The 24,451-nt window shown below is 43.0% G+C and overlaps 1 protein-coding gene across 2 annotated transcripts in view; it reads right to left on the bottom strand.

Moving 5' to 3' along the window:
• Slc24a3 (solute carrier family 24 member 3) overlaps window positions 1-24,451 on the bottom strand; it is a 452,844-nt gene that overhangs the window by 386,134 nt on the left and 42,259 nt on the right. The window contains exon 1 of one of the 2 annotated variants that reach the window (XM_076929900.1): window positions 3,175-3,283. The exons of the other annotated variant lie outside the window; for it this stretch is intronic. The gene's annotated coding sequence lies outside the window, so the exon portion shown is untranslated. Of the gene's footprint in view, window positions 1-3,174; window positions 3,284-24,451 lie in introns of those variants that run through there. 2 annotated transcript variants of the gene reach the window in all.

The raw sequence follows: 24,451 nt of genomic DNA, 5'->3' as shown, positions 1-24,451 counted from the left end.
GAGGCAGAGAAGAAAGTATGGTGTAATAAAAAGCAGAAAGAAAGAATCCAAGGAAGAAAAATTAACAGTCTTGAACACCATGGACAAATCCAGCAAGACAAAGACAGAGAAATGAAAGCTTGAGTTTTGCATGACGGGCTTTTTGAGGATAGAGGTGGTCAGACATAGGAGCTCTTTCTAGTGGCCTGGAATAGGGAAAGAAACTATTGAAGATTATCAGCTCTGAAATGTCTAGAATAGCTCTGGCTAGAAAAATGACTGAACTGTGTTTTTGTTTGTTTGTTGAGAAAGAACGTAAGGTTTGGTGGGTAGAAAGGGACAGAGGCTATGGAAGGACTTGGGGAGGGGAGAAGAATATAATCAAAATATATTTAAATTTTAAAAAATGTCTTAAGTAATAAATATTTTAAAAATAAGAAAAATGGTTCTAAATACAAGACAAGGGCCATCATTTTTGTGCCCCACAGACAATAGAGTGTACCCAGCCACACAATATAGAGCTAAAGGCCACCATCTTCTAGCCTCTATTTTTATAGTGATTGTCAATTTTCCAAACAATTTTACCTTCATTATTCTCACAATGCTACATAGGAGAGTATGAACATTATCTCTCCAGTACCAAACTGCTATAAAATCACAGAAATAGTCTGTAAGCTCAAGCTGAAATCACCATTTCCACCTTATACATGGACAAGTTAGGGTCCTAGACTTTTCTGAAAAGTGCAGTGTTCATCTGCATCTCACTTCAAAAAGCTACAGATAGCATCAGCAGCTAGCAAATTTAGCTTTTTCCCAAATGAAGCCCCAATCCTGAATCTAGAATTGTCAAGGTCTCTAACTAGAACTTATGTATCCAGTCAGAAAAACACCCGTAGTCAGAGAAGAGGCGAAACTGCCCAACAGACAATCATTGCAATTACAAAATGTAAAGACCCTCCATTGTAGCTGTGTGTATTAGCTTGGCTAAAATTCAAAAGAACATGTAAGAAAGGGTTTCAAAGTTCAATCACGTTATCTGGATAGCTTGTTTAGCCTAAATGGTTGATCTTACGACTAAAAATGATGCTAAGGAAAGAAAACAAACAAACAAACAAAAGCAAAGAAACAAAGCCCCCAAACTCCAAGAACTCACGAAGAAAGAATAAGGTCAGTGGTCACAAACTCCAATAATCAGTCTTAAAACATAAATGTGCCATGTTAAAGACTATCAAAACTGTGGGCAGTGGAGCTCTCTTTGTCCCAGGCGAGGTGTCAGGAACAGCTTCTAAGATGAAGAACTGAGCATCACTGGCTTGCAGATGTATTCTCAGGAAGAATGTGCCAGGGAACAGAGAAGTAAGGTAGGGAAGGTCTGCTTCAAGCCAGTTGCCAAAATAACTGAGGAGCACTGGGCCCCTTTGATAGCATTATAAGTCAGAGGAAAGGCATCTCAGATACTCAAGATGTGAGGGAGCAGGATGCTGGTCTATTCACTCCTCCTCGTTCATGACTTTAAGGCTAGTCCCAGAAACATTCATTCTCCAACTTTTCTTTTGATTTATTTTTTATTTTTTTTAAAGTGTGTGTGTGTGTGTGTGTGTGTGTGTGTGTGTTGTGTAGGTATGTACAGCATTTCAGTGAACATGCCCATGAAGAGCAGAACTGGGATTCTAGCCTGTTGTGAGCCACCAGATGTGGGAGCTAAGAGCTGAACTCAGGTCCTCTGCAGAAGCAGTACGTGCTCTTAACTTCTCCACCATCTCCTCATCCTCCTCTCTAGCTTTTATAACCTATGACTTGCAGCTCCAAATTAAGCTCTAGTGCACAGTAAAGACCTTGGACAATGAGATGCAGGTTTTCTGGAAGGTGTACAGTGCCAGTAAGCAATAGAGTTCAGAACAACAGATATAGGCAGAGTACTAAATATCTGCCAGTTTACATGGTATCTAAAGAAATAATTATGCTATGGCTGGCAGAATAGCCATTCTACTGTCTGTTCTCACAGTGTGGGTCAGAGGAGGGTGCTCCATGGACCTACAATCTTATGGTTCAAACAGACCCTGAAGACTTGCAAAGAAACAAAAGTATTCTTTCCAATGACTTGCAAAGCTTTTTTGCCAAGTTTCCATGGATCTGTGACTCTAAGAGAAAAGCTGATACCAATTAAGAGATGTAAAAGCAAAGCCAGCTATTGTAGCAGAAAATTAGAGGATTTTTTAACATAATGATTCAATATCTTCAGGAATTAGACACTATTAAGGCAGCACCTCAGCCTTCCAAAACCTACAGACTTTTATCTCAACAAAAACAGACATGACCACTGAATGCTGATATAACAATGATGTACAGAGTCTGAGAAAATGTTAATATTAATAATAATACCAGTAGTAACGACATTCTGTGAGAACCAAGTTTAATAGTGTTGTAGTTCAGTTTGGTTTCCTCAAAAATCTCCTAGTAGAAGAGAAAGTTTCATGGCCTCTTTACCTCTGTAGCTAATTAAATGTAGTTAAAGAAGAAGTGCCTTGCCTAAAATTATAGGCAATCTAAGGCCATATTGAACACTTCCAATAGATTTTGCCATTCTGCTTATTGAGCATCTATTATGTGCAAACAGCTTTTTTAAGTATGTTTTACATCCATAATAAATCTATGTGGAACCACTGCCTCTGCTTTTGCACACAAGGAAATGAAGTGGATGCATTCCCTGGTTAAGCACCTTGCCAGCATCACACAGTGAGCAAGTAACAGAAGAAAAATCTGAATCCAGGCTTGATGGCTTCAAAGGCCACCTTCCTGGCAGATCCTTAGATGGAAGAAGCTCACCCTGGTTACAATGCACAGCTGATAATAAGACAGACTGGGAAAAGGGCCTCCACCTTAAACTAGGTGGGGAGTGAAAAACCATCTCCATACATCTATTAACCAGTCCCCAGAAACTACTATGAAGATAGGCAGCACAGCTGGAAAGCTTCACAGACCAAAGACTCAAACACTTGTAGTCTCACTCTATGCACAGCTCTCTGCTCGGTAGCTTCTAGAACCTGGCTATCTGTGACATGGGCTGCTGCAGTCTTGCATTTAGAGAGAATCGGCAAAGGGTGGGCAGTGGGGGTGGTAGAAGGCAGGGGAAGATGAAGCATATGTGCAAAGGGTGCCCACACTTGCACTTTGCATTGTTCTCTCTTAACTCACCTCCCTGGCTCCTTGGACTTCTCTGCTACAGGAAAGAGGTTGCTCCGCAAAGCTACACTAGAGCAATGTCAACAAAAACACTTGGCCCTAATTCACAGCATTCTTGGCTTCTCAACTGCCAGGCCCTGAAAGTTGCATGTTGGCCTAATTAGTCAGGGAAAGGGGAGGAGGCAGGGGGTAAAGGGGGTGGGGGAAGCAGCAGGCTTCCGTGTCACATGTCACCAGTAGAGGAAGCTTGTAGGGCTGTGGTCTCTGAGCAGAAAGGACAAGAGGGGGGCACAGAGATGTTGTGGGCTGCTGCTGTCAGAGGAGGAAACTTGGTTCTCAACTTGAGATCCAAGCTGCATGCACTGAGGAAGCAAAGTAAGTGGAGGCTGGGTGCCAAGTTTCCATTACAGAGCTGTGTGTTCACCCTTTTGCACTCTAGCACGCCCTGCTCCCCCTTCCTCTCACTCTCTGTCCCTCTCCTGTTCTCCTTCCCATACCCAAAGCATGCAGACCCCAAGGATTTCAGATACCAGTGATGAATCTTCTTGGAAACCCCATGACCCAGATCCTCAGTTCACAACCCCGACTCCTAACACTCTATCTCTTGTCTGCTAGCCTGATGCACAGGTCTTCTAACCCTTCTCAGATATTGGTCTTAGGCTCAGAAAAGTGATGGGGTTGTTTGATCTCTGCTAAGGGATTAACTCCTCTGACACCTGAACAAATTGAAGACTGCAGTGAAGGTGGAAATGTAGGAGAGGGAGGGGTCAGTGAGAGTGGTCAAGGAAATAAATCTGATCAAAGTACACACACACACAGACACACACACACAGAGACACACACACACACACAGACACACACACACACACAGACACACACACACACACAGACACACACACACAGAGACACACACACGGAAAACATCACAATAAAACATTACTTTGTGCAATTAATATGTTAGTAAAAATGGAAAATAGAAGAATGTAAAATGCAGCTTGTGTGTCCCTCACCTATGCACCAAGTTCCCTTCCTGTGCCATGTCACCACATTCTGTTACACTTTTTCTCCATCCGTCGATCAGCCGACCTAGAACCCAAGTCCATATCTGAGTCCATAGTACATTTTCCCACTTTGTCCCAGAGTGCTAGGAGCCAGTGAGAATGGACTCACAGTTACAGACAGTCCCCCTTTGAGAGCACATACAACTCTATCCTCTTGAGGACTGGGATGCTGTCCTGGAGTGGAAAGCCAGCATTCCCAAGTGTCCCAAATACCATGTCAACAGCCCCTCCCTCGAAGGTGCAGAAACTAAGTTCTGCAATCCCTTGCATCATTCAAGAAGAAAGGAGCAAAAAAACAGCCCAGGACAAAAGGTTCAAACTGATGATGATGGCCACTGACAGACTCTAGGCTGGCCCTGCACTGGCCTCACCAAGGCTATAAATACCCACCCTGCAGTTTACACAGCTGCCTCCACTCTGTGTACTTCAGGTCTTCACCCCAGGGTTGGAGGTTGAGTTTGTATAAGCCAGCAGCCAGCAGACCTCCTTCTGCAGTCTCCAGTGATCAGCACTACTACCCACACAATGTCCCTTTTCTGGCCCACCATTTGTATCCCAAGAGGGTGGCCAGACAATTTTTATTTTCTAAAAGTGAAAGGGTTTTATACCTGAGGATTTTTTTTTTCTGTCGAATTTTTTTAATGCTTTATTCTTATTTCTTAAATCAGCTTACAAAGTAGCAGGTTTCCGTAGGCGGCTTCTATACATATTCATTGGGGCCAATTCTCTCCTCTCCCCACTGTATCCTTCCCTTTCCATTTTGTTTCTGTATCTACCCCATCTCCAATACAAAGTCCTTCAGAGATTCCAAATAAGAACTTCCCGCTGCATTGCATTGCTTCTTGGTCCTTGGGAAGGAACGCAATGTGTAACAAGGCCCAACTCACCAAAGTGAGCCCTCAAAAGGCAGCAGAAAGAAAGAAAGACATTGAGGCTAAGTGGACTGTCTACTGGTGTTTGTTTGTTTGTTTTTTATCAAATATGTGCAAGCTTCCAGAAAGGGTTCTGGGGAGATGCCAGGTATCTTAGAGAAGAACTCCAAACCCTAGGGAAGCCATGGATTCTATTAGCTTCTCTTCCTCAGGCTATGTGCACATTGTATCTGGGAGATGAGAAGATCCTAAGAATCTGATGGGCTGAGTCACACCTCCAGTGTCCCCCATCAGCTCTGGCACTCTAAGGCAGCAGCTTTCATGGTTGATGAAACTTCTTCCTATAAGTCTCCACTCCAACAGAAAACTTATGTTGAATTTGAATACAGTTAAGGGTCTCAGTCCTTTTGAAGAAGTTCCCTTTTGCTCAGAGTAGAGGGAGCAGATAATCAACCCATACCAGTCACCATCCCACTTAGAGTGGGATGCTGGGATTCAGGAGCATTTTTAGATCCTCCTTAAGGCTGGATATTGGATTCTGTATCTAATACTCATGTTGCATCCTGACCATACCAGCTATGCAGTCTTCTCCCAGATGGTGAGAGGCTGTCCTCTCAGCACCAGAGCAAAAGGGGTTGATAGGCCTGTTGGAACCTGGCATTTCTGCAGGTATAGGAACAGAACCCAACCACAGTAGAATCAAGTCTTGGTGGAGACAGGGAGGATGAGGACCTAAGCAAGCTGCTAGGCCCAGGGCTCTCCTGTGAAATGGATGGTACACAGCCACATCATAGAAACTGTGCCCCTTCCTAGACAAGATTGAAAGCTCACCATAGTGAATGAAAGAAAGGAAAGGTCCAAATTTTTTCCTACTACACACCAAAATATTTTAACTTCTAGCCCAGCCTGATACTGACCACTCCATTGTCCCACATTACATATGCACACCAATTCACCAATCCTCAGGGAGTCAGGCATGGGAAAAAGCAAGTTCGATGAGTCCCTAACAAGGACAAATGGACTGCCCCAGAGTTTGATACTAAAGGCATGAGAAAAAGTTCAAATTGCTTCTAAGGAAGCTGGGAATGCCAAGGTAGGGTAGCTGTGAGATTGATGCAGGGATGAAGATTCCAAAATCCTTTCTCCATGACATGGACTCGACTACTAGATATAGCAAATAGGATTGTTCTAATGACCCATGCATCCTGCCCAGAGCCCAATTTCCTCTTGATGGTCCATTGACATGTCAAGGATCCAAGCTCAGCACCAATACCTTACTTTCTTATTAGTCTCTCAGACCATTTTTTTTAAACCTTTCTAGATGGTAACTAGCCTTTTAAAAAAATAACTAGTGAGTTAGGGCCAGTAAGATGGCGCCATGGGTAAGAGTTCTTGCCACACAGCCTGATGACTTGAGTCTGAGCCCTGGAACCTATCTGGTGGGAGGAGAAAACTAACTCCTACAAGCCTTGCTCTAATTCTGATTTCTGTGCATGTTCCATAAGTATCATACAAATGCAATCTTGAGTGCAGAGGCACAATAAGTATAGGTAAAAATTATTTTTAAATATGAAGTGTGCATTTTTCTATTATAAAATGACAACTACGATAAATATGCAACAATTTTCTGGGAAGGAGATGATTACCAGGTAAGTCCTCTCCTAGCCAATATTTTTAGAGAGCACACATAGACATTCACAGACAAACATGTATCTTTCCAAATGACATTTGAATAACTAGTGAGAAAGTTGTTGCTTTCCTAAAGTAACTTGCTCTATGACAAGACCATCAGAAAAGCAATTATTAAGACATTTTGGGTCCTCCTTACCAGAAGATAAAGATCAGTAGATTATAAAACAGTCTGTATGTCCAAGCCAGAAGAAATTAGGTAGAATTGTATGATCTACTTAAAAACATTCCAAAACAAGGAGTTTTGAACGCATGTACTAAGAGTGCATAAATGTACCACCTAAAAAAAAGCCTAGCAGATTAATTAGCTGGGCCAGGATGAGGATTCTTTGCATAACTAGCTATGATTGAAAAGTCAGTGTCTTCACTTAGTAGATCTCACTTATAGTGGGATCCTGCCATCTAGGCCTGTGTGTCTTGCTGTCTTATCTAAGCCATTACGCTTCAATACTAAATGAAATGCAAAATAGTCAGATTTTCAAGCACATGTTTCTGGAAAGTCACACGTTCAAAGATGATTAAGTGTGTTGAGTCATGTCTACTCAATAAAACAATGTTCATTCGTGTTGTGGTATTCATTAAAATCTAAATAGTTTGTTCTATGAAAAAACATAATTTTAAAGTCACATTCTTATTTTTATTTTTACCTCTTAAATCTATGTTTCTGGATATTATAGTGTCTAAAGTTATATTATATAAGTGTTCTTCTTTTAAATGTAAAATAGAAATCCAAAATTAGGTACAAGGCCCCAATAAAATACATCATTTTTTACACATAATAAAGTATTAAAGACACGGGATTCACATTGTTCAGAATTTGCAGATTCCAGTTTCAAATGACTCCATCCAGCCCAGCTAAGCCACACTCTGCTGGTGTGCCCCCTGTGACTGTATTTTCCATTCAGCAAATACCTTTGACTCCTGCAAACCTGACTAATATGTTCCTTCATTTTTCTTAAAAACTCACATTTTACTTCCAATTGAATAGAATTTGACCATACTACATCACTTGGCTCCTCAAAAGCACAGCCTTTCCCATCATCTGTGCTTGAATAAACACTCCAATTTATTTCTGGGTACAAGTACAAAATTGCCTACATCTCCTCTCAGGCTACATCATCCTGCTGTTGCAGAAGAGACTGAACAGAGACTAAGACCCCCCCCCCCCACCTCATCCTGGGTTCTTCTTAAGTCACATGAATAATGAAAACATCAGGAGAGAGTCTGGCTGAGGCAGGAGAAATAAAAGGCATTTTTTTCTCTCTGTGGTCCTAAGGATAAGGATTCTCCTTGGGGATGATGGGGGATGATGGGGACCAAGGATGAAGAGACAGGCATTAATAGTGAGAAGGAACAGTTCATAGCTTCTCAAAGAATAAAAAATATGTCTCTGAATGATGGTTGCATGAGTGACAGCCATGTATATTTTTTATCACCCACTTAGGTAATAGGCTTCCTGGCATGGTTATCCTTTTCTCTTTGGTTCCTCAGAAGGTCTTTGAACAGACGGATTTGATAAATCTCTACTGAGAAATTTATAATGCTAGCTACACTGAATTTTGTTTCTTCTCCCCCACAACCCCTTTGCATCTCTTCTCCCTTAATTTGAATCATCTTAAGATTTCCAGTCTGAACCCCAAAGCAACCCTTCACCACATCTACTCTACTTATTCTGACAGGAAGTTCTATCCATCCCTGAAGCCTACACAGAACTTGTAGGTTAACTACAATAATTTGAATGTCCCCGTAAAGCTTCACCTTTGGGAGGTGAGGCCTAGTGGGATGCATCCCTTAAAGAAGACTTGGGATGCTGGTCCCCTCTTCTCTCTCTTTCTTACTCTTCTCAGCTACCATGAGTGAGCAGCTTTGCTCTTCCATGTCTGCCCTGCCATGATGCTAGGCCTCACTACAGTTCCAAAGCAATTAGGCAATTGATAATGCCAAGTTCCAAACGTAGGAGGCACAATAAACCTTTCCTCTCCACAAGTTCATTATCTCCATTGTTTTGTTATAGTTGTGGAAAACTGATGAACATATTAATAAAAGGCCATCATCTCTTGGGCCATGATGAGTGGTTCTGACAAATGGCTGTAACTGAACCAGACCTGTCAAGCAAGAGTTCACAGGAATGAGATTCACCCATTCTCTCCCAGCAAATGTGAACCTGGAGCTAGGAAAGCCAAAGCTTTTAATTATAAGGACACATCAGGCACACAAAGGTGACCAGAGACAACATCAAGAGGCAAGCAGCCAAGGCCCAGATGACATCATGTGTTGACTTGGACAGATGAATCCAAGATGATCATGAGCTTTTTAGTCCCGTGCTGCAATGACTTCTGTCGGCAGCCAGAGCCAGTCTAGGTGGGTTTTTCTGAAATAGCAATGGAAAGATTTCCATCTGATCTATGACTCATTTTTCCTAAAATCCCACCTCATGTAAAATCTGATGAAATCTGTAAGAATAAACTAGCACTGCTTTCATCCAAACCAGCTTGCCTTCCCTCTACATCCACCATGGTATAGAGAGCTGCTTTTTTTTTTTTTTTTTTTTTTTTTTTTTTTTTTTTTTTGAACAAATATCCCTCATGCTGTCATGCAGAGTGAGCCTTTCAGCTGCCATCTATAAAACAAAGGAACAGATCTGCAAGAGCACTGGGCTACTGTGGAGATTAAGATGGCCACAGAGCATAAAGAGATCAATTCCAGGCAACAGGTGGTGAAGCTGGGCCACTGAAAATGAATCCTGTTAGTCAAAGCACAGCTCCCCAAATGCAACCAGCCTTGGCAGCTGATGGCCAGGGGCCAGCACCTTCAACTGATTAAAGGCCTCAAATACCATAGTGGTAGGGCAGGAATGCTTCTGATGGAAATTCAGTGCTGGCAACAGTGGGAGGTATCCTGGCTTGGGTTCCCCAAAAGCCAACTTTAAGAAGACAAAGACCTGGATGTCAACAGTTTGTTTTGAGGGGGAGAGAGAAGATGCTGATGGAGAATGGAAGGCAAGACAGAGTGGGGGATGGGGAATGTACCATGATACACCTTGGAGGCCCTTATTCCTATCGAGGCCCACTGGACATTCTGTGCTATGTCCAGAAAGCCCTCCCAAACTGTCTATCTGAAGAAGGAGTGCTGTGTTGCTACTGTTCCACTACTTTAGAGTTGCCCCTAAAAACACAAACTCCACAAATTCCAGCCTTTATTTTGAATGTGTCAAGCCAGCTTCTGAATCTCAGGGATACCCCAGCTTGAAAGGGTTTCAGAATGAAACAAAGCATATCTTGTCATTTCAATGGGCACCTGAATTCAAAGTGACCTGACTGCTACAGCTGTGGCTAGAACCCAAGGAGAGCAGACGGGGTGTCTAGAGGGAATCCAAATGATGTCATGACCAAAAGTAACCTTGGCCTTGCCTTTCATCCAAAGTCACTTGAAGCAAACAGGAAGATGTGTGCAGAAGCAAATGGGTTCAGAGCTGTGGTGGACATTCTAACGACGTTTTCCTCTGTTCTCTCTTACCATGGAACATGACTCCAGAAGAGAAACAACCCCTTTGCCACCTCCCCAAGAGGCCAGGACAATGGAGGAGGCTGATGGCACACTTTCTCTTGCAACACAAAGTCACTTCACTCTCACTGTGTGCTGTTCTTTGGGTCATGCTCACACCTATCCAAGCTGGAAACTGAAGCCAGGAACAGGATTACACTAAGGGCGAATGGAAAAACAAGATCCACTTCAGGCCCTGCTGTCTCAGGCCCTTCCAGAGGAAAGGCAAGCTGGAGAAAGAGGACACTACAGAGCCTGACAGTGAGTGACAGGCTGGGGAAGGTGGGGTGCTACCCACATACCTCCTGACCTGCAAGCAGGATTGACTGGATCTCATCATTTCCCATGCTGACTTTCAGAGGACCCCTCCATTTCCACTGTTTCTCAGAATTCCACCAAGCAGCACAGACCTCTGAGGCAGGCTTCCAGTGACTTCCCCTTGGAAAACACTCATTGAAAATTAAACTCAATTACTTAGGATTGGGTTTCTGCCACATGCACCTAGCTGTGGGCTCCGTGTCCCACTCAGTACAGTTTGTTCTTTTCACACTGCCTGCTCCCTGCTTTCTAGCTCACATTCTGTCCCCCAAAGCTATACTGGGCCAGTCCTTTCTGAATGCTATGAGATACTCTGTCCGTTATAGCGATTCTGGCAATGAACAGGGCATATTGTCTCTTCTAGAATTATTTATTGTCTCTCCATGGTAGAAAGATAAATGGATGGTAGCAGCACAGGTGTGTGTCAGGCACGGACTGGGGTTGGTACTTGGTGAGCCCCATGGTAGATATCATCAACAGTCTTTTTCTCAAGATCACGTCCACCCATCCCTATTGTACCAGCAGGAGGTCATAGAGATGGAGTGAGTGGCTTGCCTTAACTTCATAGTTGGGCTACTATTGTTTGAATAGCAGGAAGTTGAGTGTGACATGTCTCTGGTCTGGGAGAGATAAGTAACCACCAGTGAGACATGAAGGGAAATTTGGTAATAGCTTCTAAGAAGGACAAAAGGTCCTCTTGCTTTTCACAAAGAACTGTCAAAGTCATACATTGCTTTTTATGTGAAGAGGTGAGATCTGGAACCATGGCAGTCTCTTTGCCACCATGAAAGAAATGGTTTTGAGATGAAGCAAACACAAGGGAAAGGAAAAAAATATGAAACTGGGTTCTGGTTGTGACCATGGATCTGTTCACTACTGGAGCCTTGATAACCCCATACTCAATTAAAAAAATCATCTGTGATAGAATCACCAGGCCAATAAAGCATTTTAGTTGTTTTGTTCTGACTATACAAAGTGACATGTCTTCTGCCATAGCATAGCACTGCCGTGAACCAGAAGACTCTGTTTCCTGTCTGGCATCTGCCTCTTTCTGGTCTGTGACCTTACTGCCAAAGGAAATCCTGAGAAGCTGACCTTTCATGTGTGAACTATTCCACAGATATACCTGCCAAGACAAGAAGAGGTTTCATAAAGGTAGTAAACTCTCACTGCAAAGTTTCTCTCCTTCTCAGAGCCTACACCTATCTGGTCAAATTGTGCCCATCTGCTGGGTGAGAAAGAGTGCCTTGTCCATCAGGGCCATCTAGCAGGCAGCTTAACACCATGGCAGAGGAGGAGAGAAGGAGGCAGCAGAATAGGAGAGAAGGAGGCTGGAAAGGGATGCTCTCTGAGAGCCACATTTGCCTCAGAGATGTTCACTGAAGCCATAGTAGTGTTATGAATGTCACTATCTGTTTTCTGTGGCAGCATGAAGCAAAGGTTGAGGCACACGAAGGGCTGGAGGCATCTGAGGGGCTGGAGAAAGTCATTCCTTGCTGTCTCTTACTCCCAAAGCCACCCTGATCTGTGTCTGCAGTTTGCCCCTCTGTACTGATGACAGGCATGACAGAAAGGCGCTCTCCAAGTCAGGGAGTGTCTCTCCCTTGGCAGAGGAGTTTCTCATGGGAGGGCAGAGAGCATATACAGCAAATAAAGCCATGAGCAGTGCTGTCCCTTGGGCATCTTCAAAGGTCCAGAGAGGTCAGGGGTCTCATAACTCTTTGATGAGAAGCAGTAAACCAGAAAGCTATCTTCCTCTGAAGCAACCAGATCAGCTCTTTCCACAGAGTTATACAGAAGACACACAAGTTGTGAACTGAGAATATTTTGTTGTTGTTTTAATCACAGGTTCTTTGTGTCCAGTTTATTCCACTTAGCTTTCCAATCAGTGCTGCTCTTTCTATCATTTCTTCTAAATACAACACAGATACAGTGATGTCTCCTCCTTCAGTGATGTCTCCTCTGTGAGGTGATATGCAGAACACCACGCAAAGATATATGCATGTTTTTCCTTTTAACATTTGTCATTCTAGCTATGCCCACATCATGCCAGACATAGTCAAGGATGGACATTCCCATTGCTTTTCAGCATCTCAACATGACATTAACATTGTGATGTGAGGATTGTTACTGCTACTCCAGAAATGGAAAAGAAATGTCTTGGAGTTGAGTCTAACAACTTGTCAAAGATCATAAACTACATGTTGAATGAGTGTTGTAGGTAGACTACCAGCAACACTGAATCTAAGATCAGCCTGATAGTAGTCCTGGCAGATTTAAGGTGATCACTCCATGTTCTCAGTGTTTGTAGGAGTGGAGCGTGGCCTGGATCCACCACTTTATCTCCAACCCAAGCATCTTTTATTAGTATTTTAGTCCTTTATACTCCAGACATTTGAACTCTGACCCACCTCACTAATATTGTCTTCCCCTTAGTGTTTGCATCTGAAACAAGGAGGGCCTGGGTTGTTTTTATAGATATGATAGGAGATTTTACAATAAAGAAGGAAAAATAGTAAAGCTAGAGGCACAGCAAACGTTGGTGGCAGAATCTCCCTGGTGGGCATCTGAATGGCACTCGATATTTTAGAATATGTATGGTTTTAAGTAAAATGTTGGAGACAATGCTGCTAAGGTTTCATTAGTGCATTAATATTGATAATCCCCATTTTGCAGTCTCGGAAAGTAAAGCAAGCATCATGGCCAAGTTCAGTGTGCACAATGAGCCGTTCCAGGTGAGGCCATGCCTGGCTATGTGGTCAGTGCACTCGTCACTTGGCTGATTCTTAAGCACAACAGTGTACTGCCATTCAGAGGAGCTTTTAAGATCATAATTACTCTGCCCCAGGGCCTTGTGACAATATGCTGGTACCCACTGTAGCCAAGTACTCTGAACATATCACAAAGGCACATCAGGAAGTGGGGAGAAGCCTGCTCCAGAACCATACCTACTCAAGTCCTTACTCCAGGGACACCTCAACTCTCCCAGCATCTCATGCTGTACCTTGGCTTCAGGCCCTCTTCCAGAGGAGTTTGTCCTGTCTTCTCATTAGAGGTGTTGGAGGGCTTAATCCCTAGTAGCAAGACCTCATGGATAAAATTCTTCTCTGGACTGAGCCATGAAATAACCTGGCTCATGGGCAAACATTCTCTGTGCACCTCTATGTGATCTCATGTGTACCTCATGAGATCACTGCGCTTGATCATGGTTGTGTAGGCTCTACCCCAGCTTGTTTTTCTCTGGAGATCTCTCAAAATTTTGCACCAAGCGAGAAAGTTACAGGAAAGCAAAAGCACATTCATATCTTCTTCCTCCTCCCTGCTTCTTGGACTGGTCCTCCTTGTATCCAGTTATCATCAGAAAAGACCTCAGCATTTGTTCTGTTCCACAGCTTTTCCATAGGCAGGAAGAGCTCATGGGATAGGAAGCAACCAGCTGGAGAGGAGCTGCATACTGGCATGGGTCTCCAAGAGCCTGAACACTGGCCCCAGTGTGGTCTCAAGGAAAATAGTTAAAGATGCAGGTAGCATTACAGACAGGGACCTTCCCAAGTGTGTGTATCAGGAATGCAGGAGTGCAGAGGGCTCCTGGCCTAGGCTCAGATTCTGAGCGGCCTGTAAGGTACAGGTGGAGAGCAAAGGGAATATACTCTCACAGCAGTAATAAGAATCACACCTACAGCTCTGGCTTGATACTCTCCGGCATCACTCAGGAGACAAACCTCTGTGTATATCTATGAAGGAATATAGATTGAATAATTGAAAAAGAAAGCCATGGAAGCCACACCTTAAATGTGGCCACTTCCATCTCATGGAATGGCATTGTGGGTGACTACAAAGGAGAAAGTGAGCTGAACACCAACACTCACTCCTCTCTGCCTCTTGACTCTAGATGCATGAGTAGCTGCCTCATGCCACTGTGGTACCCCTGCCTCGATGGACTCTATCCCCAAAACAGAGTCCACATGAACATTTTCCCCTAGGTTGATCTTTCCGGGTATTTTGTCACATCAGGAGAAAAGTAATACAGGTACATTTCCTGAAGTAATTTGGGTATATTGCTTCCTTCCACAGACTGACAGTCTACAACTCTTGCAGGACTCTATTCCGCAAAGGGGTATAACTCAGACCTCAAAGTTCCCACAATGGCCTGCAAGTGCAGCAAGCAGAGGAAACCTTTAGATAATAACTTCTCCAAGAAGAGTCATTTTTTAAAAAATGAGGTCATTTTCACTCCTTTTTGCAGGTGTACTTAGGGCTCAAGGGTTGATATTAAGCCTTCAGAGGAAAATAAGACATTTCTACCAGAAGAAGCAGGCAGGACAAAAACTGCAGGCATCCAATGAGCCCCCTGGCTACTCCAGAATCAATTGCATTGCCTATTTCTCTCAGCTGTAGCTCAGGGGAGGCACAATTAAGGAAACCTTTGTTCAGCTCAGACTATGAATTTTTAAAAACAGTTCTGCCCATGGTTATAAACATATCTTCGAATGGCTCACAGGATGGGAAAAAGGGAAAGCCCAGCTCCAAGACTCACCACACTTGTTCTAAAATTTCTCTTTAAAAACCTATTTTTGAAAATGATGCTTACATGAAAAAAAGAACGAAAAAGACCCAAATGATTTTTTTCCCAAAGTTGAGTTCTAACTATGATGCCAGATAAGTCATCAGAAGTGCAAACCTGGGGAAGCTCTAGTAGAGTAGAATTCTGGAGCTAAGATGGTCCTTAGGGAGAGCCTCTAGCAAACATATTAAAAGGGAATACCAAACAGGTGAAATTAATTCTCATATTTATTTTTTTAGTCTGGCATACCCCAAATACTATCCTCTCAATGTGTAGTAATCATAAAAGCCATATTATCAACTTTACATAGGTATGATTTACTATATAAATTATGAACTTATAAAATTCACTCACGAGAATTTCACTCGTGTGAAAGCAAGTAAACCCTTCTCAAAAAGGTATTTACAGAGTTACTAATTCAAGAATACTTTCATCATGGCAAAAGGGTACTTTGGACCTAGCAGCAATCCCTCTTTGTCACATGCATGTGTACCCTAAGGTGACCACTAACCTGCCTCTTGAGCTCACAGATGTGCCTAACACTGGACATGGCTTACTCTTCATCATGATTTCTGGGGACTGGCTGATTCAACATAGCAATTTAACGTAGCATAATGTGTTCAAGGTTTGCCTATGTCACCTCTACACTCCTTTAAGTTACTGAATCCATCCATGAATAAGAAGTCACTTGTGAGATACTTTACATTCTCATTTTGAATGAAGCTTCCAAAGCAAATGTCTGATGGTCCAGCTGAAGCCCACATGCTCCATACTGAGTACACACAGCCAGTCTCTTTCCCCGTCCCCATATATATATATATGTATGGCAATAGTAAAAGCTCTGAAAAGACATTTGCTTGTCCACAGGCACATGCCTGCTGGTGGCTACATCTGACTTTGAATCTACATGTCCAAGGTCCCATCCTATGCAATATGCTCCATCCTCACACACACTGGAGTCACATGGAGAAGACAAAGATGAAAACCCATCTAAAGGCCCATTATTCTCCCTGAGAAGCATTCTACATCATGGCTGTCATTCTGTTTTTATCCAAGGCTCAGGCCCTGAGATGAGGTAGAGATTGCTCACAATCATCCTAAAGCAGTGGTCCTCAAGCTTCCTAAAGCTGCCACCCTTTCCTCATGCTGTGGTGATTCCCCATTCCCCAAGCAAAAAAAAAAAAAAAAAAAATATTACACTGCTACTTCAGAACTGTAATTTTGCTACTGTTATGAATGGTAATGAAACTATCTGATATACAAGATATCTGATATGTGACTCCCAAAGGTGTTGAGGCCCACAGGTTAAGAACCACTGCCCTAAAGAGAGCTCCATAGGAAGAGCTGAAAGAAAAAGAGGAGTGAAAGAGGGGAAGGGGAGAAGGAGGAGGAAGAAGAGAGGAGGGAACAGAAGGAAGGCCTCTCCATCCTTCAGACAGTTGAATCGCAATACTGTCTGCTACTGATGGGCACCAAAGGTTAAACTAATCATTCAGCACAAAGAAATAACTGAAGTCCTTAGGCAGAAAGAAAATACACATAGCCCTTGCTTTAGAGGGTAGTCATGGAAACCAGATGCAAATACACCTGGGCATGGGAAGCACAGTGGGTAATCACCAATGAACTTCCATCCCTCGGAAACATTAATGCCCCATGAATCCCCTCTCAGTGGATCAAAGGCATTTACTCTTCCTGGAAAAGAACAGATATATCCTTTCTTCAGCATATAAGAATAATTAGTAGTGACAGCTGATACTTATATGGTAGTAATTATGTATCAAATAGTCTTCTGAATGGTTTGCATATGTTAGCTTTAGATACAGTACATGGCTTGTCACAACCCTATATGGGAAATGTAATCAGTATTATTGTTGCTTGACTACTTTATGATCTGTATTTAAAGAGGAAAATTGTTCAGCACAGAAAGGTTAAGTAACCTCTTGAAAGTCACAGAGCTGTTAAGTGACACAACCCACATTTGATCCTGGGCGTTTGTCTTTAGAATTCAAGTTTCTGATAACAAGGCTGCTTTTGAAAAGATTAGACCATACTGGGCCCTAACCTCACCCCCAAGAAGTTTTCCCCTTCGTGACAGAACCCAGAGAGTTTCTAATGCATGTGAGTGCCTTCCTGAGCCATCCAGATCCAACCATTTGTGGCCACCCTGCCTATACAGCATGAGTCAGAAAGACATGAAAATTCCTTCCTTTTGTTTATGAATTTTTACTTGTCATCGCTTGTCTGAGCCACGGGGTGCTGGTTTTATTAGACTGGAAGGAGCTGCTGAGTCTGTCACTGAGGAATGAGGAGACTCCACAATGCTTAGATCCATTGCTTTTATCCCCAAACCATGCCCTGAACCTGTGCCTGAGATGCTTTCTCAGAAATCCTCCTTTGGCGCAGCCTGGCAGATGGCTTCCCTACCAAAGGTGAGATCTCTCTGCTCCAGTTTCAGCTCAGGGAAGAGTAAAGGAGTCAGACCTGGTGGTGAAGGCTAATAACTCCTGCTACTTGGGAAGGTGAGGCGACAGGACAACAAAGCCCAGGCCTGCATGGACTACAGAGTGAGTTCAAGGCCAGGTTGGTTAGCTTGATAAGAGCCAGTTTCAAAATAAAAGCTCAATGGTAGAATGTTTGCAGAGCAAGCATGACGTTCTGGGTTCATTCACCATATAGGAAAAAATGATTAAGACTAAAAGGGGTTCTCGGGATTTATTCACGATCCTCTGGGGGACAGACAGAAGCAGATGGGTTCTAATGTCACATCATTTGTGGAGAGACAGCAGGATGCCTAGGGAATATTACCCCATTAGAAGCTACCCATAGTCAGACTAGATATAGGCATGAACATGTTTTCTTTGCCCATACAATATAAAAACAACTCCCCTCCAAAAAAAAATCCCCAAGTTTATACTAGAAGCAATTTCAGCTTGAGAACCAAGAAGACATGGCAACATGGTCCAGAGTTCATACCACATGGAACTGAGAACATGGGCCGTGTATTGGATGAGAAAAGCCGTAAGCTCGTAGAGTCCCAGCCACTCCCTCTCACTGCTCAGGAGGCCATGGGAGCCAGACACAGCACATACACATTGCAGCTAGCCATGGGAGAGCTCAGCTGATCAGGTCTCCTTTCTCTTTCATGTTAGCTCCACTGATACCACAGCAGGAGCAGACCCATGCAGACCCTTTTCACCTGCTAGGGCTTCCCTTAACACTCACACCTCCTCCTTTGGCCCAGAATGGAAGATCACGCTTTCCTCTCCGGCATGCATGCTTGGTTTCTCATCTACTCTAGCAGCTTGGAAAGGCAGTCCTTCCTTCACCTTTACTCAGCTCCCTTCCTGCAGGACTGAGCCATTGAAAGAGAAGCAAAGGACATGTGAGCTCACACAGATCCTCAAAGCTCAAACCTGTGCCAGGACCCCAGAAGGGCATGGTTGGTATACCCCTGATTCCTACAAGCAAAGATGCTGATGACGCCAAATTAACACTATGAAACAATCAGAGAGGTGAGTGTCAGACTACAGGGAAGGATATGGAAAACCTAGAGTGTTCTGACCTGACTGCCAAGATGGCTAAGGCCCCAAGGATAGAAGCATGCAGTGTCAAAGTGACACCTGGCAAGGAAGTCATTTATGTGTGCTACATAGGCATAAACCCCTTATTGCATGACTCTCCTCCCCTGAGCTGAAAAGGCCCTGACAATGGCTGGTTGCTGTGACCAAGAGTGGTAGGGATGTCATTGACCCTCAGCATTTGGATACCACTGTTGAAATTAGCACAATATGGTCCATACCTTGGGATATCCCAACAAGTCCCTAAGGGATGTAAAACTTAGTTACAGCCCCTCCCTCCAATTACCTACAGAAACAGGCAGATGAGTCCATAGGCTACCTGGGACAATGGCCAACACCTTCTATAAATGGCACTATTCCAGATGCAGCCGCAGGGAGACACATGAGAAACAGAGCCATTGCTTAATCCTGTGGGAAGACCAAGCATCCAGGAATTGCTCCACATGTTGCCACATGATTGACCTTGCCTGACTCTTAGAGGCAAAGTACCTATTGCATAATGACAGAACTCTAAGCACATACATTGCTCTGACTGGGACACTGAAAGAGTGAGTGCCACTTGTGCATATTGCTTTGGAGTGTGGTTACAAAGTTGTGCCCACAGTTAGATAGAAGCTAACCCATCCCCAGACTGGAAGACCCAAAGAAATATATCACAGGAACTTCAAAGTGATTGAAAAAATCCATAGAGTTGCTGGCTGCTAGTTTCCACAGTGGAGTGGGATACTGTCTCATTCAAATGAACACACCAAAACAATTCAAAGGCAATGAGCAGGGGTTTCTGGGAACTGTGCCACCCCATTATATCTGTAGGCATTTTTAAAGCTAGAAGCAAGGTAACCTGGGATGAAAGATGAACTCTGAGCATCCACTCATCTGAAATGATGAAACTGAACCACTCTGCCAGCTAGCTGGTTTCAACAGAAAACAAAAATTATTAAAATCAGCTTCTGAGTTAATTAGCATCTATTACCAGGGACAGATTACTGTCCGGTCACCACCATTCCTTTTTCTTTTTGTTCCAAGCTTTGGTAGCAAAGATCTTGCTACCAGTAGCTGCTAGGACCCTCCATAGTTGAGGGTCTCCTCAACACAAAAGGCATCTGAATTCTTCCTGCCTTCCATCTGCCCTTCTGCTCTAGGAAACTATTTGGCTCCATCTCAAAGGCACTTATTTTGGCCCTGACACCTCTTTAATCTTGGATCCATGGCTGTCTGGAGTAACATTTGCTCTGGCTGACATGGCCCGCTATATCCAGAGTAATGATGCTCTCCCGTAATGGTTGTAAAAGATAACAAGGAATTTATTAGGAGTTACACATAGCACTCTATGCTGTCTTTGATGGAATCAACCAGTGCCATAAATTACAAATCCACAAAGCTGGCTGCAGCCACTAGGCATGTTGCCTAGGTATAGAGAAAGGCCATTGGGGGCTGTGTACATGGCATTAACAGTTCAGAACATGGAAAATCTGAGTGATTTCCTATAGCAAGGGAGGTGGGACTAGCTTGACTCTCTGCTGGCTATCTGGGAAAAACATCCCTCTGAGACAGATGCTGGAGAAGAACCCTCTGTGGATGCCCATGTTACTTCTGTTCCATTCCATTCTGACCTTGCTTCCCAACTCTGAGACCTGCACTATAAAGCCTATCCCCAGAATCTGTGAATTAAAAGGAGAAGGCTTCATGAAGGGATGGGGTTGAAAAAAAGGCATTCCCAAGCTGTAGGGAGCTGGTTTGGTGGGAAAATCCCCCATCTTCTTTGTCTTGCAATGAGATAATCTTGAATCTAATTGAAGCAGATCCCACTAGAGTTTAATCTCAGTATCCACTGTTATAGCTTAAGAGGATAGCATTCAGGGCTGAGGGGATAGCTCAGTAAGTTAAATGCTGGCCTTGAAAGCATGGGAACCCAAGCTTATATTCCAGCACCTATATAAAAAACAGTATAAAACCATGTGTTTGCAAGGACAGTGTCAGAGAGGCAGAGACAGGTGAATCCCTGGAGCTCCCCGGGCAGCTTGCTAGAGTCAATGGTAAATCTTGTCTCAAAGAATAAGGTAAAGAGGAATCATGGAAGACACCTGAACTTGATCTTTTCACATGTGGGTATGTGATACATACACACACACACACACACACACACACACACACACACACGTGGCAAGCATGTGAACATCTGTGCATGCATATATGTGTACAGGGAACATGTATCTGTATGCATATGTGTGTGTGCGCATGTGTGCATGTGTGTATACACATATGTGCACACATATCATATACATGCATGCAAGCAGATGTACACACACTTGTCACGCACATGCACTTGTGTGTGTGTATGTGTGTATCACATACTCACATGTTTTTTAAAAAGGTATTTATTTATTTGCCCTTCTGCCTCACTTACCTCATTTCCACTGTCTGCTTCCTGGGTAATCTCCTTGTACTAAAGCACTTATTGAGTGTCTGTTTGTAGGGAAACCCAAGCCAAGACATTGGCTAAACATGCAGGATATAAATTCACAGGTTCTTGTTTTGCTTTGCTGTCTGTGGCTTATTCTTTGGGGATTACTTTAGCTCTCCTTTACTAACCCTAATATAGAAATAATGGGTCTAAGAAAATGCCAAGAGGAAGAGAGCTCTCTACAGCAATGAGGGATCACACTGGCCTAAAAGCTACCTGCCAGCAGGATTCCATGGATTCTTTAGGGTAATTTTCCTTATTTATTTATTTATTTATTTATTTATTTATTTATTTATTTTCCTTACTTTTGCTTTATGGAGTCAGATGGAATTTCTATTCTAAGCACCATTCAACACCTTCAAAGACAGCAACATGTTATAAGGTACAGACACTAGATAGGCTATCAATTGGTGATGCCTGTAATGGTACCAAAATAGGAGACTGGAAGCCATAAGCAAAGCAGTTACAATTAATTCCACATGGAAAAGTGTAAAGAATTTGAGACCAGATAAATAAATTAATTAAAATTCAATTCTAATGTATGAAGATATGAGATCTTGGGTACTTTTATTTTCCTCCCTTGGCTTTAGTTTCCTCTGTGAAGTTAATAACTCCTAACTATAAGGCTATTGTTAGGACCATGTAGGATAATACGCAGAAGCCCCCAGCATAATCTTTGCTCAATGAGTGTTTAGTTCCCTTCACACTGAAAGCCAGAGAGATCATTTAAAATGAATTTCCAATCTTGTAAACAAATGCATTATTTGCCTACACAACTTATAAGCATTTAATGGTGAAGGATTGTTTTTGGTTTTTATTTTGTTGGTTGGTTGTTTTAGGATTTTTTTTTTTCCCTCTAAGATGAACTCTTCCCTCTGGCCACACCTCTATTCTGGTCGGTGGAGTCCTGAAGTGGAATTTAACCCTCCAGGCAAAGACATCTGATCCTAAGTAAATCCAAACACACCCTGTAGACCATGGTAGCCATAATTCCTAGGTCAATTAAAAACACTAAGGAAAGATGGCGCTGAGAAATAGGGCTGGCTTTGATGAAAAACACTGCTTTGAATAATTAACCAGCAGCAATGCAAGTTTAGACCCTGTCCATTAGTTGATTGTCCTATTTAGAAAATGGGACTGTAGCCCAATCTCAGGAGACGATGCTCCTAACATGTATCTCCACCATCAGGATACTGGAAACTTGTGCAAGCAAAGAGCAACTTTAAAACCTTCTGCAAACGGTATAAGCAGTGGTTTGGAAAATATGCTGCAAAGTTAGCTGCCAAAAACCAAAAATGAGAGCAATTTCAGGCACTTTCAGTTGCCAGAAAATATACCAGAGGCCAGCTCGGAGCCCAGTGTAGAATAGAGCCTGGGCACATGGCTGTTGAATGACTCAGGGCTTGCTGGCCAAGCACATCTCCCTCACATGCTCAGACTGTGTACAGGATAGCATTAGAGGAATGCTCTCAGGAAAGGAGCCTTCACAGTGCAAATGAGGAGCAAGGGATATAGAGGGGCAGGAGGGGAGTCTGGCTCCCCAGAGAACACACTCGGTATATGCAGCCCTCATTTTGCTGTCCAGAAAGTCTCCAGTGTCGGATGCTGTGTCTAGTTAAATCACAGTGGTACCCCAACGCCACAGTTTGAGTTTCACTCCTACTGTCCCTCACCCAAAAGCCCAGCATTTGCTGCTACCTCCAATCATCATTCAAAGAGTGGGTGCCCACACATCTAACTTCTCAACATTGCTCTTGAAGTGTCTCTGCATCAGCTGACTCCCTCCCACAGGGCAGCAGATCATGAAGCTGGGTTTTCTCCCATCTTCCCGGCCTCGAGACATTTTTGCAAGATGGATAATCCAAAGAAGAAGATATTGCCCACAAGACAGAAGTGAGGCAAAGCAGTGGAAAGTCGTGCCACGGAAGGGAAAGTGGCCACAGGTGATGGAGCTGCGGAAGACGCAGCCACCCACGGGAATGATGACGTGTTGTGGTCAGCAAGGCTACACTGCAGCAACAGAAACTCGAAAAGGCAAAGTTATCAACCCACCCAAAGAAAGCAGCCGTGAGGAAAAAGAGTGCTGTGTCTGGGGAACTCTCGGAAATGTTTTGTGTAACTAAAAGCACAAAAAGCAAACTGACACACGGAGTATGAGCACCAGCAGAAGCATCTGAACAAACGATGGATGTTGGCTCCAAGCTGTAAGCACTACTCAGATGACTCTTGGTTATTGTTGTCTGTTCTTTTACTTTTTTTTTTTTTTTTTGGTGTTTTTAAGCAATTTTTTTATTTTGCAAAAACATAAAAGATACTCGATCCTCAATATTTCAAGTGTTAAATAAATTAACTCACGTTAAATATATTAACTAAACATTTTTTAATATTTTACTTTACTATGCATTTATAACCAATGCTAAAAGCCTTTTTTGTTGTTATTTCATTCTGTGCTAGGGATGGAACCGAGAGTCTCATGCATGCCAGACAAGTGTTCGCTCTCCCACTGGCTTATACACCATATATCTACGAGGAGTGTGGAATGTTGGGCTCATAGAGTTAATTCTCTGTATATGAAGAAGTCCATAAGGAAGACAAATATCAATATCCTGCTTAGATGCTGCTTCAGATTTCTGGCTCCAATCATGAAGAAAGATGCCAGAACCAGGTTCAGGTTTTTTTCCCAAGCCCCTCTGCTTTCCTCAATTTGTGGGATTCTGCTGTGTTTCTGAGCAAAAGTGGACTGGCAGGCAAGAAACAAAAGTATCCAGTACACAGCTTATAAAGCCTTACCATGACTTGAACAGTCCCTGGTAAGCTGGGTTTGCCCACTTCTCTCAAGCGCCTGTGTAGCATATGAGACTTACCATCTCTGCCTACAAAAGCGGTAAGTGAGACACAAAGTAACTGAGACACAAGCTTCGAACCACACAGTTAGGAAAAGCAGAGATAGACCTGATGGCCAATAGAAACAAACATGTACAGATGCAAGCACGACATAGAACCTTCCATCACCTAGTATTAGTCAAGCTTTTTTTTAAAAAAAAAAAAAAAAAAAATATATATATATATATATATATATATATATATATATAATCCCACATGCATCAAAAATATCTTTGAAACACATAATCAGTACAGAATTATTACCAAAATATTCTTATTCTTAAAAGTCTGACGGGCATATTGCAATCTGGATTCCT

This window comes from Arvicanthis niloticus, chromosome 2, assembly GCF_011762505.2.
Source record: "Arvicanthis niloticus isolate mArvNil1 chromosome 2, mArvNil1.pat.X, whole genome shotgun sequence".
Taxonomy (NCBI): domain Eukaryota; kingdom Metazoa; phylum Chordata; class Mammalia; order Rodentia; family Muridae; genus Arvicanthis; species Arvicanthis niloticus.
This window is presented reverse-complemented; position numbering and strand designations above follow the sequence as displayed.